Source organism: Diceros bicornis, chromosome 16 (genome assembly GCF_020826845.1).
Source record: "Diceros bicornis minor isolate mBicDic1 chromosome 16, mDicBic1.mat.cur, whole genome shotgun sequence".
In the NCBI taxonomy this organism is placed as follows: Eukaryota; Metazoa; Chordata; class Mammalia; order Perissodactyla; family Rhinocerotidae; genus Diceros; species Diceros bicornis.
In genome coordinates this window covers 36,105,881-36,113,002 of record NC_080755.1, presented here as the reverse complement: position 1 = coordinate 36,113,002, position 7,122 = coordinate 36,105,881, and the positions used below count along the sequence as shown (strand labels likewise).

General features: G+C 36.3%; 1 non-coding gene across 1 annotated transcript; it reads right to left on the bottom strand.

The window, feature by feature from the left end:
- Positions 1-6,651: 6,651 nt before the first annotated feature.
- Positions 6,652-6,758, bottom strand: LOC131415511 (U6 spliceosomal RNA). Its single transcript, XR_009222476.1, has one exon. It is a non-coding gene; the product is annotated as a U6 spliceosomal RNA (small nuclear RNA).
- Positions 6,759-7,122: the final 364 nt, after the last annotated feature.

Sequence of the window (7,122 nt, the reverse complement as noted above, 5' to 3'; positions counted from 1 at the left end):
TAGACAGCTTCAGACAACATAGGGCTGCCCCCCACAACCCCTGACAAATTTAAGGATTAGGAGTTGTTTGAAGATCAGGTAGCATTTAGGGTTTGATGATACTTAGCTTAATCCAAAAAGGCCTGTGCCCTCTCCTGCTCTTCTCAACTTAGTGATCCCAAAGGAGCTGTACAGATCAGGAGGATGATCACCCATTGTAGCCGGGCACCCATAAGACTCAAGGTGGGAGCCCCTGGGCTGGACCAGAGCCCATAGCCTGGGCTTTCCTCCCTCTGAGGAAAAATCCAGATCTTTATTGGTAAAGTATTTAAGTGAGAAGGAAGGGGTATGGTGAGACAAAGAAAGAAAGGAAGGAAGGAAGGTAGGAAGGAGGAGAGAGAGAGAGAAAGGAAGGAAGGAAGGAAGGAAGGAAGGAAGGAAGGAAGGAAGGAAGGAAGGAAGGAAGAATATAAATGAAAGAATTGATCATATGTAGTCAACTTCTTCAGCCAGCCAAGTAGGAAGAGAAAATAGAAGAGATCTATTAGCAGGTGTATTCATCAGAGTTCAGAACCAACAGGATATATATATTGAAAGAGTGTCCCTAATTTTTTTTTTGGCAGGGGTAGGTGACAAAGCTACTAAATAAAATTTTTGAGAAAAGACAATCAAATCAAAAAGGAAGAACTATCCTTATATAGGCATTGCAGTACAGTATGAAAATCTCAATAATTTTATAACAAATGCATCCTAAATAAATAATATCTATGTCTTTTTATGGGCAGGAGAGTTAATATTTAATATTAAACTTACTCTTGTCAAAAGCAGGCAAGAAGGAACTAGGTTACTGGTTCTGGAAACATGTTAAAATGCAGGCAATGCGATAAATCTTTTGTAAGTTGTATTTTTATAAGTTTGCTCTAAATAGCATTGCTGAATATTTTCTGATAAATTGTACAGCAAATTGGCATCCTTTAAATCTTCTGAGAAACGAAATAGTAATAGAATATATTGGAATGAAGCATGGCTACAATTTATGGGAAGCATCAAAGACACAGGATAAATTTGTTTTAAATGAGAAAAGTTTATGAAATAATTAAACTATTTTTCTGACTAGGAAAAAATAATTTAAGCCTAGTTCTGTAAGAATTAGCATATTCCTTTGTTTGCGGGGGTTGAAATTTTATGGAGATATAAACAACAAAAGGAATTGACAACCCGTAAGGTGTCTGAAGAAGGGAAAACTGTATCTGCATAGAAATTGTTAAAAATGAACAATTGTTCGCTCTTTGGTATATTTAGACAACAGATATTCTGAAAGCATGGAATATGCAGGGCTCTGATGTGTAAGATAAAATCTCAACCCTCAGAGCAACTGTTCTCAGCCTCGTGTTGTAGAAATATTCTATAAGATAATGCCATCTTTTTTCAGCTCATCCAGTCAAAATGCTTGCTCTACTAAGATGCCATTGTTTTTGATAATAAAGCATTTCATAAGCGTGCTTCACAGAAAAGGGAGTGTGAGGTAAAGTGTTTCAGACTCACTGCATTGAAGTTTTTATCTTCCCTGAAAGAATTTTAGTAATAGTAGGTGTTAAGAAAGCTATAAGAATAAAAGGCTAAAACCGAAACCTAGCTGAAGAAATCCCCCACTGATTATAGCTCTCATTTGCTCAAGAAGAATGTCCATTCTCTTACCACCACCAGCACTGTGGCTAGCCCAGAGATGACACATTACAGATTCCCTTAATCATATCGTCACTGTTACAGAGACAAACACAACAACTCTGCTTGGGTTTTGTACAGTGTTAGTCCTCACTTGCCATTTCAGTATAAGCAATCACAGTTCATGTAATGAAAAGCACATATGCTCCCAATTCCAAGTTGTAAAACAGTGAATTGCAGAAAAAAATCATATATATACGCATATGCGTGTGAATACACACATACACATAAATTTTTTCTATCCTCGTGATATCTATGTTTTCCATAGAATTCCTCAAGTCTGAAAGAAGACACTGCTCCATTTTCATTGAACCATCCCCCACACCCATCCGCCCATGCACGCACTTGCACAAATACACACACACACAGATACATGCACATCTAAATCTATTGTTTTTGTATAATCTGCCTTGTTAACTTCTGCTTTTGTTATTTCCTTTCTTGAGCTCTCTTTGGCTTGTCATTTTTCTAGTTTCTTAAGCTGAGTAATTAATTTCTTTTCATTCTTTCATTTTTCCTGGTGAAAATGTTTGTGTTCTCAATTTTCCTCTGACCTAAGTGTATCCCACGGGTTCTTATGTAGTGCTTTTATCATTTGACTGAATTCTGTAGTTTCAATCTGTATTTCCCTGTTTCACCTAAGAGTTATCCAACAGAAGGTTTTTAAAACATTTCCTAGTGGAAGGTCCTTTTAATTTTAACTTTGTTAATAATTTCTAGTTATACTGCATTGCAATCAGAGAGTATTGTTTATAATATTTCTGTGTTATAGGACATCTTGATATTTTCCTTGTGAATTAGCATAAACTTTGTAAATGTTCTGTAAGCATCCCAAAAAGAAGTGTATTTTCTATTATTAGGGTCTAAAATTTGGTCTATGATGATAAGATCTATTTTATTGATTGTGTTGTTTAGGTCTTCTTAATTATTTTTGGTTTGTCCACTTGATCTGTATTGATCTGAGATTGGTGTATTAAAGTCTCCTATTACTATGGTGTTTCTATCTATGTTCTACAGACTTACTTCATAAAGGCAGCTTCTATATGATTTTGTTCATATATATTCATGAATTTCATATTATCATTTTGAATCATAGCATTTAGCATTAAAAAGTATCTCTCTTACCAGTTTTATTGCTTTTTGACTTGAACACTGCCTTATCTGATATCAAGTTCACATACCTCCTTTCTTATGGTTTCTGTGGGCCCAGTATACCTTTGTCTATTTTGTTTGTTTGTTTGATTTTCTGAATCACTTTTTAAGAGTTATGTCCGTTGTATACAGCATATGGCTGGGTATCACTTTGTAAAGCAAAGTGAAAATCACATCCATTTAACAAGTAACTAAGTTCATTCACGTTGATATGACTGCTATGTCTCAATTCTGCTGGTCTCACTTCTTTCATAATATTTTTATAATTATGTATACTAGGTTAACTTGCTACATTATTTGCTTTTTAATTAAAAAATGATAATTAAGAAATATTATATTTTCATTCTAATGACTACCTTTGAATTTATGAATATATTTTCCATGATGCCCTTTGTCTTATGTTTTCTTTGGAAAACAGTTTTGAGTCAAAATTCAGATTGGAGTCTAGTCTTATAACTTTACTTTCTAGTTTGTTACTTTTTATGGTATTCTTTAAATTCTCCCTATTGCCTTTGCAACAATCAATGAGCTTATTTTTGTTTCTACTTCCCCTCTCTGTTCTCCACTCATATTTAATTGCTTTGTTTCTGCTTTGATACAAAATATAACATCAGTGCATTCGCCTTTCACCCTGATTCATGTCTCTGTCTTTTCTTAGATCTACATCTGTATGCCTTAAAATACCCATCATCAGTCCTTTGCTGAAGTTTTCCCATTCATCATTGATCGAATGAAGCTAATCTAGTGAATTTTTCTTGGAAAGCTCATGAGTAGAGAATGTTCTAAGTTGTATATGTTTAAAAGATTTTTGATGTTTTTAAGTCTTGGTGTTTGACAAACACCTTAGCTGGACCTAAAAATCTGTGTTTACACCTTCATTCATTGAGATTTATTTTTCTAAAGCTACTCCATTGTTGTTTTTCCTTGCATGTTGGTTTTAATAAGTCTAATGTCCTTGTAATTTATTTGATCTTTTGCTTAGTGGCCTTGATAGTTTGTTTTCTTCAAGTCTAACAGTTTTACTAGGTGATGATCATTCTAGGTTAATTTTCCCAGGTTCCTTGTGGGCCTCTTCGATATACAAATTCAGGTACTCTTTATTTCTGGAATGTTTTGTTCGATTCTATTTTTAAATATTAATTCTGTTCTATTGTTTAGTTTTCTTCTTCAGAGACTCTGATTATACTATATTATTCTCATTTTGTCTGCCTTCCATTTCTACTACTTCATCTTTGGCCCTTTTTTCTTCCTTTCTTATCTCATTTTCATATTATTAGTTATTGTCCTGCCTTTCTTCAACTGTCTTCATTTGAGAAATAATTTTGTATTTCCTCCTGTTTCTTTCCCAAGCACAATCAACTATTTTTATTGCTTCCAGATTTTTATTTGTTTGTTTTTGCTCTATTTCTGTTCTGACTCCAAGTGGTTTTCCATATCCTCAAATGCACATTTGAGGATATTTAATTCCGGTTGGAGCCTAATCTTGTAATTTTCTTCTGCTTTATGTTTCTACAGGGAAAACAATTTTTGTCAGTTGAGATGTGCTAAATCATGTTTCCTGATATGTTATGGCAATTTTGACTAGATTTATTTAGCTTTCTTCTGCTCATTCTGTGGAATTGGGGTGGTTTACAAGATTAATAGTTACAATGGCATATTCTTCTGTCAGTGCTTCAAAAGTCTAGAATCTTTAGTGAATTTTCATCTTTTCTGTATGTGTGGTTGAGGAGGAACAACAGTCTTTCCCCTTTGCTTTTCCTCTTACCACCTGGTTGCCAAAGGTTCGTCTCTCTGAATTTTGTCCTTTTTCTTCCCCAGAAGCTTTAGGGCTGTCATTTCAAGTAGTAAGTACTTGTAAATTCCTTCTCCACCACGCATGCTCCGATGGACCAAGACACGTTGTTAGTATTTTCTGACTTAGAGTGGATACACCCATTCTGGCTGTGTTTTTGGTTTGACTTGACTCCAGTCACTAAGCTTTCTTCTTGTTTCTTCCCTGCACTTTGTTTCAGACTGCTCTGGCTTGATTTCAAAATCTTATGACATGGTGGGAACATAAGAGATCATTTGCTGGGAATTGGTGGGTTTTTCTTATTTTTTATTTCAGTTACAGTTATTTTTAAACTAAGCTGTACTCTATCTTCAAGAATGTTCATTGTGTCCTTTACGCGTAGTTTTGTTTATCATTCCTGTTTTTCCCTATGATTGTGTAGGAAATATTAAGGGACGTGGACTTAAGCATTACTAGTTCTTCAGCTACTCTCTTCACTTCTCTTTTCCCTGAGAAATCAGTGTTCAAACTCCCCCTGGAGGGAGTAGTTAGAAGTCATTATCCAAATGCTTCTCAGTCTTTGGTTAACTCTATTCTTGAGTCTTTATAGGGTACCACAGCTTAACCAGGACTAAGGTAAATTTAAGACTCTCTTTATTATAAATTTCGTCGTTTGTGCCCTTAAAAATACTCCCCCAAAAGTGAAGAAATGAGATTGCTGAGTCTCTGGTAAGAAGATCTCCTACATTCAGTATGACTAAAATCCCAGCAAAAATAAGTCCAGGGTCGTGATCTCCTAAATATCTTTCTTGTGACTAACAAGCACATTCAGCAACAAAGAATATAGCTTCATCATCGAAGTCCAAACCTAGAAGAGGCCTTAGAGATCATCTGATATGACTAGAAATTAAAAACTTAGGGGCCAGCCCCAGTCCAGTGGCCAAGTGATTAAGTTTGGCGTGCTCTGCTTCAGCGGCCCAGCTTTGGTTCTCGCCTGCAGACCTACATCACTTGTCTGTGGCCATGCTATGATGACGGCTCACATACAAAATAGAGGAAGATTGGCCACAGATGTTAGCTCAGGGCAAGTCTTCTTCAGCAAAAAATAAAAAATAAAATAAATAAAAACTTAGGTAAATAAAAAACAACTTTTTTAAATTGTCATAGATATTGACTGAGTCATTACCAGAAGTCATGTCTCCTGATTCTCAGTCCAGGGCTGGTTTTTGGTTTTGGTTTTTGTTTTGAGTATCTGTCTGGCCGCACACCCAGTTGGGTGAGCAATGAGGGATAGTTTGCACAGAGACCAAAGAAAAGACCCAGAGATGGCGAACAAGACATATAGGTTTATTGGGAGTTACTTACAGGGAGGTCCAGTGATGACTGGCTGGATAGCAATGTGCACCGGCAACTGCAGGTGGGGAGGGGGTTGATTGTACTGGCAGGGGACACAAAGACTATTTGCTTGCCAAGGGGCTGTCCCTGGTGTAACCAGTGTTCCCAGGAACAAGTAGCTCACGTGGAGGCGCTCTGTATCCCTTTAAGATGTGATGTTCTTTAAGTGAGATAAGGTAAGATCCGTGCTGGCCAGGCCATGATTGTTACAAATCCCAGCAACTGGACATCCTGGCCCAGAAGGGATCCAGAAGGACACATGGTTGCCGTGGGCTTGTGGGCTCTTGCTGAGCAAGCAAGGCCCAGGCCCTACAGTATCCAATGCATGTTCATTTGTTTTATACTTACGAAAGAAATCTCCCAACCCTCTGCTCCATCCTCCTCAAAACAGTGTATTTTTTTTAAACATTTAAAAATTAAAACCAAATGAAGATAGACAAGTTAATTTCAGTACAATTATTTTTCAGTGTGGTTCTCATAATTATTAGAGTTTAAATTTTCTTCAAGTGACCTATGTCCAAGTGACTTATAGGGAAATCTTGATTATTGGCCTAAAGGAAAATTTTATACTACAAGTTAGGAAATTCCAGTATAAAAGTAGTCTTTGTGTTGGAATAGCCTTTCCTTTTAAAAACACGGAACACTTCATGAATTCGCATGTCATCCTTACTCAGGGGCCATGCTAATCTTCTCGGTATCATTCCAATTTTAGCGTACGAGCTGACAAAATGAGCACTAGTGCTGTTTCTGATGTTTTAATGCCTAGTTTGTATGAAAAAATGCTCAACAGTATCGAGAACTACATAGTCATTAAGGGTTAAATTTAGTTCTCCATCCTGAACAGAAAATTCAGATTCTATGTACTTCCCATAAGTTACTTTAGTGCCAACCAGAGCTTCTGAATAGCACTGAGAACACAGATAACAGTATTACTTGTGCTCTGAGTCAGTATCAAAGCAGCCAAAAACAAGTAAAATTGATCCTTGTACTAACCAGGAAATGCATGATCTCCAGCAAATTTTATGAAATATTGAAAATGTTTATCAACCTACATTTTCACCATTATAGATTGGTGGTCCTCCGTGGACTCACGAACTGGA